Genomic DNA, 12,093 nt, shown 5'->3' on the forward strand with positions numbered 1-12,093 from the left:
TGATCCACTTGCATTTTTATTTAATCTGTCTTTGCGTACAAACACTTTTCCAAATTGTTGGAAAATTGCACGATTAGTTCCAACTTTTAAACAAGGTGTTACATCAAACATTACTAATTACAGACCGATATCATTATTATCAAACTTTGCTAAGGTATTTGAAAAAAATATTTATAGAGAACTAATTCCTTCTGTCAGAACTTTAATTTCTAATAATCAACATGGTTTCATGCCTGCCCGTTCTACGATAACAAATTTAATTTGTATTAAACAATATATAGCTGAGAATCTTGACATCAATGGACAAGTTGACGTTATTTACACTGATTTCAGTAAAGCTTTTGACAAAATTGATCATAACATTCTTCTTACTAAATTATCTAAGATTGGTCTTAATTCTTCACTTATTCACTTTTTTAAGAGTTATCTTCATAATCGCAAGCAGTTTGTCTATCTTAATGGATTCTTGAGCAACATTGAAAATATTAGTTCAGGAGTTCCTCAGGGATCCATTCTTGGTCCACTACTATTTATTATTTTTATTAATGACATTTCTGATACTATTAACTGTCCACATTTATTATTTGCAGATGATCTGAAACTATATCTCAAAATAAATTCTATTGATGACTGTTTATTATTACAAACTCAACTTGACCTTTTCCAATCTTGGTGTATCTATAACAAATTACATCTAAATATATCAAAGTGCAAGATTCTTAGTTTTACACATAAGCGCGTTCCAATACTTTTTGATTATAAAATTTCTAACTTCTAATAGATGTAATAAAATTTCCGATTTAGGTGTTCTATTTGATTCTGGTTTGTTTTTCACAGATCATGTAACTGATATTTGTAATAGAGCTCATCAATCTTTAGGTTTGATACTAAGAATTGTAAACAATTTAAGTCTACCAATGCACTTCTTTGCATGTACTATTCTATTGTACGTTCAAAATTAGAATACGGTTCGATAATTTGGTATCCTCATCATATCAACAAACTCTGATGCGATAGAGAAGGTTCACCGAAAATTTCTGAAATACCTTTATTATAAAACATATAAAATTTACCCTGAACGTGGCTTTGACCACAACACTTTACTAAAAGAATTTGGTATTCCTTCCCTTGCCACACGTCGATTTATCTGTACAATTATGTTCTTATTTAAGCTTTGCAATAATTCTATAGACTGTCCTCTTATTCTCAATCAACTATCCTTTAATGTTCCAAGGCTATCTTCGCGTTCACAATTATTTTTCAATTATCCTACCCCTAAATCTAATTCTCTCTTAAATTCGCCAATTTTACTTATGTCCTCTAACTTTAACTTAATTAATATGAAATAGACATTCACAACACTTCACCTAATCAAATAATCTCCATCTGCACAAGTTAATCTTTTTATTTTCTTTCAAATATCTCATTATTTTCTTATTCTGTTTATAAATATTATTGTTACGTTCTGCATTATATGTAATTTTTTCTTAGCATTTTATGTTACTAACTATATAGGTATTGTAATTTTGTATATATTTTAATTGTTATTCATTACGTAAAATAATTGTATTTTTGAGTCCTCTTGGAGATATCTGTGGGCTATATATTTAAATAAATAAATAAAATATAAAATAAATAAATAATACCACAACTGCTGTTTATTACTTCACAACAAACTCCCAGAAAAAGTATGGTGTTACAACAGGGGCAAGTAATAACGACAAAAAAAGCTTTTCAAATTTATTCTTTACTCATTCGGGACAAATTTGATTTCTTTCTAATTGTAAGTAATTCTTTTCATACACCAACGCAAACGATAATTAATACAAATAAAATATATAATGTCTCCTGTGATATACATTATTATCATAAATCAAGGTTGACTACAATTAATATCATAATACAAATAAGACAATAATGTCTCCTGTAACTAAAATCATTTTATTATTAACTTCCCGAAGGAAAAGTTTGGTTTCATAAAAAAATCCGATTCGCTAATTTCGACGTTTCCAGCCATTCTGAATCGAATGAGACCTGGAAAAAGTATGTGTGTTGTGAACAGTTTTTTTTTCTAAATTGACGTTTTCTTATAAACGGGTCGACCGATTTCAAAAATTTAAAGCCATTCGAAGTATCTTGATGAGAATAATTCGCACATATATACACGTACTTGGCACCTTCAATACTCCAAAAAATTACATAACTTGAAGTAGATAGATCATCAAGCAAATAAAACTAGTGGTGTATGGCTTCGTGCCTTAAGGCAAATTGCTGGAACTTCCCGTGCCGCAACAAAATGTTCGAGGAATATTAAATGTTTTCAAATAGATTATTATAAATATTGTAACATTGTCAAATATTTATAAGAATTATTTAAACTGAATTGCAAAGCTGAAATTATTTATTTAAAGAATATTAGAACTTTAGTCGGAATTAAAATTAAAATCCGAATTATTTTCGATATACAATAAAAAAAAATTGAAAAAAAACTTGTTTTTTAAAAAATGTTTTTCTCCAAAAGCAATTATTTTGTTTAAAAAAAGCAAAAAGTTCTTTGAATCATTCAAATCAGGCGCTTAGTTCTCTCAAAAACTGCCATTTTTTGCACATTTAGCCCTGTATCTTCAAAATGTCATGGCCATCAATAAAAATTCGTTCTCTCAAAAACTCGATTTGTATTTTCTGCACTCTTTGCTCTGTATCTCCGTAACGGCTGGACCTGCCTTTGCCAAAAACTAATCAACACATCTTCCTATCAATAGGAATCGAATGCTTTTTGAGCCATTCAAATCGGTTGATCCGTACGCCCGAAAACTTTGACGAAAAAATGCGGACATACAAAACACACACACACATTCATTTATTCTGAGATATGCCAAAATGTTCAGAAACCTTCAAAACGTGAAGACATGCAAAAATTTTCGTTTTCGATTTCCGGCCCATTATTATAACTACCCTACGGGAAGTTAAAAAACACCTGACAATCATGTTTTTGTTCAAAATCATATAACTTTTAAGTTTTTTTCTAATTTATTTAGTTATATAACAATATTATATAGTTACATAAGATTTTTTTTTTAAATGTATAATAAATTATTATGAATAATTTACACTGCGTTATGCGTGTAAATTATTAATAATAACTTTGATTGATATTAATTATAATTTCAAGAATTCTAAATGTAATATAATATTTAAACTTATCGTTATATGGAACAATTTAAATACTGTTTAAATTTTTAATCAAAATAATTTGTCAATGTTCACTTCAAAGTCATTAGAAAAAACAGAAATAAAAAAAACGAGAGTATTAGTGTGAAATGTGTTGTCGTCAAGTCTATAAAATTTAAAATTATTTAAGTTTGTTCTTTCAAAACTTGGTATTGTTTGCCTTTCTCGATTCGATTTTAGATTCGCATAAAATCAATCATGAGAAAGAATACGCTTAAATGACAATAAGAAAGAATTAATAAATAAACAAAAAATAAATAATGATATTTTGCAAATAATTTAAAATGAAATAGCAGTTTTACAGATGATTTATTATTATATTTAATGGTAAAATACTAGGTAGATAATATAACAATTTTACTATGCATACATTTTAATCAATAAATATAAGGTGATCATATTCTGTTATTTCAAACCTAGGACGGTAGTTACGTTAAATAACTCAAAATGTTTTAATGAAAATTATACATCAAAATAATACTTAGAAACATTATAAACACCAGGTCTTTAAATTTTCATAATCAGAATTACTGAGAATTTTTTACATTTTTCTGAATTCTGATTTTGTAAATTTGAAAATGAAATTTTACGATTTTAAATGAATCGCCACTTTAGAATCCAGAATTACAGTTTGTCGCGTATTTTGATATGCAGATCCAAATAAATTTATAATTATTTTTTTTGTTATTTTTGAACAGCAATCAGAATCCAGCAGTTCTATAAGCTGTTGTGCTAGTTTTGACTTAATATTAGATTGTCTAATCACATCTTTACTCTACATCACATTAGTATTACAATTTCTGTAATAGGGCGAATATTTTTATTGATGCAGCAATGCCGGATGAGGGGCTTGGAAACATAGATAGCAATATGTTTCCAAGTGAAAATCGTTATCACTGCTCCCTGACAACAGGCTGCTCGAAGTCGGTATCGAACCCAAAACCTCTGAATCAAGTCGCTCTTAACCACTTACCTACAGAAAAATACAGATTCCGGGCAAATAATGCTTCTAAAAAACGCGAAACGCAAGGTGCAAATCAAGGCCAATTCGGAACACCTTAATAAATAAGACATTGAAAAACACTTATGAAATTCATATTTAAACCTATACTTAATTATTATATCCTTAATTATTATACTTTCCCTGCCGTCTGCTGAATACCATCCTGTACGTCGGCCGCTTGACCAACATCTGCCCTAAAATTCTAAGCATTACTATTTCTGTGTCCCCATCAAATCGAGCGTCTTTCCTTAAATGTGTTTTCAGGGGTAGTTACGTTTTGTTTGGTTTGTCCAGTTGTCCAATTTTGCATATTTAATATGCTTTACGAGTATGGCTCATCGTAAAAGTGACAATGCTCTCGTAAATTCGCGAGTTATTGCAGGTCACCCCACATTCACGTGTGTTATGAATCAAATATGAATTATCGACGGGGATTCAAAATATTGGCAGATATGGGTAATAAGTATGCATGTGTTGCATATACATACGTATTTGCGATCATATTGTATATTGAGTAGTATGTAGGATGGGGCGGGGCACAAAAGTCCAATTTGACTTTGAGCAATTATAATGTCAAAACCATACCAATTTTATATTAAATCAAATAACACTACCTGAAGAACAACTGACTATGTTCAATAAAACTCCTAGCTAAAACATTGTAGAAATGTGTTTTTTTACTGTTTTTTCCAAAATTTCTCACCGGGTCCTCTTTTTTCCATTGGCGGAGTAGAACGGCCAGGGAGCAAACAGGTCTAATGTCTGATTTTTAATTTTGAGGGGATTTTACGAAATAATAGCTACATCATTTAACCAATAAAAAATATAAATTGCTTGGGTACATTTTCTTGTAACCTTGATCTGGTATTTATTTAGAAATTTTCACCAGCAGAGTTGGAATAAATATTTTATCAATTTATTACTTGAAATAGCATTTTTTCACTGGCGGGAATAGCTCACTCAGTAGCGTTCTCGACTCACACGGAGGAATTCGGTTCGAATCTCTAGCAATACCAGAATTAAAAATATAAAATATTAAACTAGATTAAGAATTGTTAATTTGTAGAATAAGAGAAAATATTGTATCAGAAGTAAGAAGGAAAAAAGAAGTTTAGTTTAGAAGATGAGAAGAACATATTGAGAGTAGAAATCAGTAGAAAGAAAATTAAATGGAAGATTAGGATATAAGAAAAATTAGTATATATATGATGAATTTATAAGAAATATACAATGTAAGAATTGTATAGTATATGATGAAAAATAATATGAATAATGCAGGTGGTTAAAAATGCTGTAAAGCGGAGGCCAATAAAATTAAAAAAAAAACTGAATTTACTTTTATATTGTTTACACTATTGCCAGGATAAAGGTTTAGTTGGTTCTTTTTACCCCAGCTTTTATAGAAGTTACAAAAAAATTATTTTATCTAACTTAACCCTTTGCACTCGGATTTCGCGAGTGGAAAAGGTTAAAATTAATAATACATCCTATAAAACAATTAGCAGTACATTCACGAAAGTTAGTTGTATACCTATTTTTACTGAAGTGAACGAATTTGACTTATGCAAGAAGATGAAAATTTTTAAGGAATAAATAGTTTCAAGCCAATTTAAATAAAATGTTTATAATCAAAAAAATCATGGAAAACATTTTTTACCATTTGGTAAAGTGCATGAACGCCATACTTGGTGCTATTATTAGCAGTTAGTGTTTATGAAACTTGGTTTTCATTTTGTTCAATTTCAACTTTTATGTTTCGTAATTAGTAGCTAAACGTTTTATAATGATTGTTTATATAAATTGTCGGAATTCAAGCTTGGCCAAGTACGAAACACTGTTTGCAAAATATTTGCTTTTTTAAGTAGGTAATAATTTTTTATCGATCGCTATGTTAGCGTCAGGTTTGTAACAAACTTGACTATTCCCTATAAGTTTTCCCCATATTATTGAAATCAAGACAAGTTCTGTATTAGATATAATTTTTGATTCCAACAAATACTTTCTACAGATAAATTATAAAATTGCCTTTGTGGATCAGTTTTTCTGCCAAACTGTGAGTAAAATTGGCTCAGACCGTATAAATAAAATAGATAATCGACATTCGAAAATGCAAAATGAAGGGATCTGCGAGAAAGAGAAATAAATATTTACATATATGTATTTCATTACATAACTAAAAACCAATGTATGTTTGTAAAAAGTAAGTTTAAAGTTTTGTGTGTATTAAGTCGAATATAAAATTAGCAAGTCATATTTTCGAGCGAAAATAAACTTCTCCTCAAACTTTTGTCATACTTGTGGTAGCGGGTAATAAATTATAAAGTTACTCAACAAATTAAGTTTTTTTGAATTTGCCGGATAAAAAAGATTCCTTATTAACACTTATTCTTATATTTTTTCAACACTTCCGATAAATATAGTCCTAAAATTTATATTTAAATCTTTTGACACTGTACAAACATCTGATCGTGTAACATAATATAACCATTAGTAAATAACTATGAATAAAAGTTTCATTAATTTTTTCTATTTGTTGTCCAAGAGAAGTAATGTTCGATTGTTTCTGTAAAAAAATAGTTTAATTGATAGATCTGTTACGAATGTATGTTAAAAACCACTAATTGTGAATTGTACAATACCTTACAAATAGTGGGGAAAAACAACATACATCAATGCATTTAAATGATTCAATTGTCAAATGTAGAAATGCTTTTAAATAAAACCCATACGCTGCTTAATAAAAGAGCTATTAGTGTCCCAAATGTGTGACGACACGGTCGGAGAGGGGCAAGAATTTTATATGAAAAAAATGTTACGCGTCAATCACACTTTGAAATTAATTCAAAAATAATGTTTGTATCAAAACATTATTTTCATTGTCTGCAAACATATAGTTGATATGAGGTCCCAAGAATCAATACAATTAAAACTAGTGGTGCATGAGGCAAGTTGCTGGAACTTTCCGTACCGAATATTATAATTTAAGAAAGCTTTTTTTTTAAAAAAAAAACTGAGAAAAATAAATTTTAGAGAATTTTCGAACTTTTTTTCAAAGCAATCCCCCTGCGTAGCTGTTTTAGAGACAATATATTGATGCGCGTAAGCGCCGCGACGCAGCCTAACGGATAAACATTGGTACGGAACCCATAGAAATACAAAACATGTTTGTACTTATTATTAAAATCTATAAAATATCTAATAATTTGATGTGCATATGCCTAATGATAATTTTTGACTGCCATATGACTTGAAAAAAATATATTGAATTTCCAAAACCACTGAACTGGACTGGCCTTCCCAAACATTTAATCAGTTCTTCGTTCCGACAATACAAATAAGATATTTTTTGAATTATTCAAATCGAACGCTCCGTTCTCGCAAAAACTGAACACCATTTTGGGCACTTTTTGTCCATAACTTTGCAAAAACCAATCAGCACGTCTTCTCATTAATACGAATCGAATGTTTTTAAATCATTCAAACGATACCCATAATATAAAAAATTGTATCCGCACAATCACATACATCAATTTTTTCTAAGATATGTCAGTATATTCAGAAACCTGCGCATTTACTCTGCGGGAAGTTACTATTGATTCATTTATATAAATAATATAAATACCCATTAGTATTCATTTTTAAATATTTTAAGATAGTTTGTTAAAATTTATAATATATCAGCGAACTAAATGAATTTTTGAATTTTAAATGCTTAATATTCTATAATATAATAATATAATATTTTTTTAAAAAAAGTGGCGTTCTAATGAACGAAGTTAAGCCTTAACATTTTAAATCATCTTTGTTTACATTTTGCAACATAAGTACTAACAATTTTCAACTAGCTATCTTATTATATTTTCAGATTTTGAAGGTGTAGTACTTTTTCGAGCACTGACAAAATATTATGATACGTTAGTTGTTATAAATAATACAATACAAACCAGTATTAATAAAACTACGTGATTTATCGTCCAAAAATCGAAATTGAAAAGTTTTACATTTCTTCACGTTTTGAAGGTTTCTGAACATTTTAGCATACCTCTAAAAAAATGGATGTGTGAGTGTATGTAAGTATGGATACAATTTTTCGTTCACGTTTTTAGGCGCACGAATCACCCGATTTGAATGGTTCAAAAAACGTTCGATTCCTATTGATAGGGAGATGTGCTGATTAGTTTTTGGCAAAGACAAGTCCAGCCGTTTCGGAGATACGGAGCAAAAAATGCAGAAAATAGATGTCGAGTTTTTGAGAGAACGGAGCATCCGATCTGAATGATCTAATAAACATTGAATTCGTAATGAAGGGGAGAAGTGGTGATTAGATTTTGGCAAATGCAGATTCAACCATTTCGAAGATACCGAGCTAAATGTGCAAAAAACGGCAGTTTTTGAGAGAACTAAGCATCCGATTTGAATGATTCAAAAAACTCTCTGCTTGTTTTGATAAAAAAAAAATTGTTTTTGAAAAAAAAATATTTAAATTTTTTTTATCAAAAAAATTTTTTTTGTGTATCGAAAATAATTGAGATTTTAATTTTAATTCTGACTTTAAAGTTCTAAAGCTAACTTATAAGTATATATATATATATATATATATATATATATATATATATATATATATATATATACATAGCTGGGCATTAACTCGTTAATCCGTTAATCGTTAATTAACGAAGTTAACATTTTGATTAACGGATTAACTTTTAAGTTAACTTTTGAAAATGTTAACGGACACGTTAACTTCCGTTAAAATGCCAGAAGTCCGTTAATCGTTAATCCAATGCCCAGGACCGTGCCTGGCCAGCGTGCAGTGCGTGCACCACCAAATGAAAAAAAGAACAAATTCAAAGACGGCCATAACAAAAAATGGTCGAAATAAATAACTGTTGCATTAAAAGTCTACTGAATTAAAAGGCGGCCAAATTAAAAGACTGTTGGATTAAGAGGCGGCCAAGCTCAAAGTCCGCTGAACTCATTCGCTGCCGTAAAGTCCGCTGTATATATCTAAAAGACCAAAAATACCGTAGTAAAAATCAGCCAAAGGCGGCCCTATTGAATGCGACTCTGTTTCTAAATAATTTATAAGTTATAAACTTGGTGTAAGTGGCAACTTTGCCTAAATCAAGTTGCATGAAGTATCCAACATGTGTTAATCGTCGACTTAACAATGAAAATATATTAATTCATGAGTACATTGCAATGTGAAAAACTATCGCAGATTATTCAATTTTGTACAAATTTTCTAAAGATATTAGTTATGTTTTATAAATAGTTTAAAAATTACATATTATTGAACAAGAAACAAACTGTAGTAAATTAAAAACAAGATCCAAATTTCCAAAGCAATTTGTTAATCAATAACTGAAAAACGACTCGTCGATTATTGACAAAATTTAATCAGCAAGATTCTCAAATGGAAAACGTTTGTAATGGTTTTTGAATTTTTAAAATCAATTCACTAATTAAAAATTTGAGACTTTTTTGAAAATTCTAAAGGAAAAACTAAGTAGCACGAGTGCTTATCGAATTTACGAATTTTGACGATTTTTTAAATGGGATTGTGCATTTTTGAGAAAAGGTCCACTAAAGATGAAATTTTGACTCACGTAAAAAAGCGCCGCTCATTTTTGCAATCTTTGATAGTACATATTTTAAAAATTAAAATGACTTTATGTGGGTCGAAATATTTAGTTATCTTAGAGACCATGATCACTATCGTCAAAAAAGTTTTATAAATATCATCGTAAAGCAATATTCACCAATTAAACACGAAGAAACGAACCGACCGATCTCTTAGAAGTAATCAGCACGATTCCTAAATGATATCTTTCAAACAGTTCCTGAATTTTTAAAATCGATGCAGAATTTTTGGCTAAAACGTGTACAATAAATTTTATATTTTTCCGTTGATTAGAAACAGCTTGGCCGGTCGTCGCACAAAACTGACAGGCGCTAGTCATTATCTAGTTACATCAAATGACTTTTATACTTTTGAATTGGATTTAACCGTTTTTGAGAAAACGTTGCCGAAAATTAAAAAATCGGCTTTCAAACGATTCAGAATGGCTTAAAATGTCGAGAAAACTTGAAAATTACAAGACGATTTTTTTCGTGAGAACATATTGGATATTTTCCTATTATGCTATTTTTAAGGGCGGCCATTTATATGCTCGCACGCAGGCGGCCACATACCCAGGCACGGCTCTGCCAATTATTACTATTTACCGGACGGCACAGCTTTAGCCAATGCCTTATTAAATGACATAGAGAAAAGATTTGGACCACTCGTGCATGATGAACAGTGCCAACATGTTCAAAAGACTCGGGGAACAGATATTCATAAATCAATTTATTAAATACAATACTGCTATACCCTCAAGCGCTGCAGTTGAACGTTTGTTTTCCACGGGTAAAGACATTTTGACACCAAAACGAGCCTCGCTTTCAGACGAGAACTTCAACATGTTAATGTTCATGAAGAGAAATATGCACCTAATACCCGACGCTTAACCCGTCGCGCGTTTCCTATTTTTCGCAAAAAAACTCTTTCCCTTTATTTAGAAAAAAATTCTTGTAAAAACAATATGCAATCATAAAAACAGAAAGTTGACCAATAGCGTTATTATCACGGTGTGTGCATAAAGCGCGTCGCGTCATTAAGGGGTTGAATTACGCATTTGAATTATACAAGTATTTTGTTTTATTCATAACCTGTTAACTTCCAGAACCTAAACCAATAAGTTTTTTAAGTTCACTAACGCAACAATATAAAAATGTAATTTTACACATATTAACGGATTAACGATTAACGTTAACTTGCGTTAATTATTCCGAAATGTAACGCTTTAACGTTTAACGAAGCTAACTTTTTTTGTAGCGGATTAACGATTAACGAAGTTAACTTTTTGATTAACGGTGCCCAGCTATGTATATATATATATATATATATATATATATATATATGTATATATATATATATACACTTTAAATAATTTTAACTTTGCAATTTAGTTTATATAATTCCTATAAGCATTAGAGAATGTATTTATAATAATCTATCTATATGAAAACATTTAATATTTTCTGAACATATCGTTATGGTACGGGAAGTTCCTGCAATTTGCCTTAAGGCACGAAGCCATACACAACTAGTTTTCGATATATTTCACGATCACGACAAAAAGTGAAAAATTCGCACAATTACAATTACAATTACAATATTGTCTGTCACACAACGAAGTAGAAAAAATACAATGAAACTACCGAATAAACATAAATAGTTTAAAATGACCGGGGCCTATTTTGTATGTATGGATGCAAAACCTAATAGGGAAATAACAGTACAATAATATCTAGAACGGATAATACAAAATTTGAACGTACCCTAATCAACAGCACTCTCCTCAGCTATACTTCTCAATGGTACTAGTTCAGAATTTGACTGCTTTATTTTTATTTACGTTTACACAAAATGGGCAAAAGTACTGTTACACTTAACGTAGATAATATAAATAAAACACTAAACTGAAAACTGAAAAATTAATGTCCAATGAATTAACATTTATGCTGCTGACATCTGTGATCATTTTTTTGACCCACATATTCTAAAAAGCAAATTTTCAAGATCGAGCGAAATATCGTACTTTGTTATAATATTTTGAATAGCCCACTTATGTTTTCTTTTGTAAACGATTACTTGTAAAACGTAAATATTACTGTAATTCTAAAGAATGTAAATTTAGTATATTTTGAAAATATTTTCACAAGTGTTCGCTGAAAATATGTTAGATCTAAATATTTAGTATTAATTGAAAATGCATATATATTTCAGTTAGCAATATTGTTATGACTGCATA

At 29.7% G+C, this 12,093-nt stretch overlaps 1 protein-coding gene across 1 annotated transcript in view; it reads right to left on the reverse strand.

Moving 5' to 3' along the window:
- LOC113375585 (protein disulfide-isomerase MPD1-like) overlaps positions 1-11,722 on the reverse strand; it is a 46,094-nt gene extending 34,372 nt beyond the window's left edge. The window contains exon 1 of the mRNA XM_026615517.1: positions 11,621-11,722. The gene's annotated coding sequence lies outside the window, so the exon portion shown is untranslated. The remainder of the gene's footprint in view (positions 1-11,620) is intronic.
- Positions 11,723-12,093: the final 371 nt, after the last annotated feature.

The sequence above is a fragment of the Ctenocephalides felis genome, unplaced genomic scaffold, assembly GCF_003426905.1.
Source record: "Ctenocephalides felis isolate EL2017-DRISC unplaced genomic scaffold, ASM342690v1 CF-g0.4_SCAFFOLD_01886, whole genome shotgun sequence".
Lineage (NCBI taxonomy): Eukaryota > Metazoa > Arthropoda > Insecta > Siphonaptera > Pulicidae > Ctenocephalides > Ctenocephalides felis.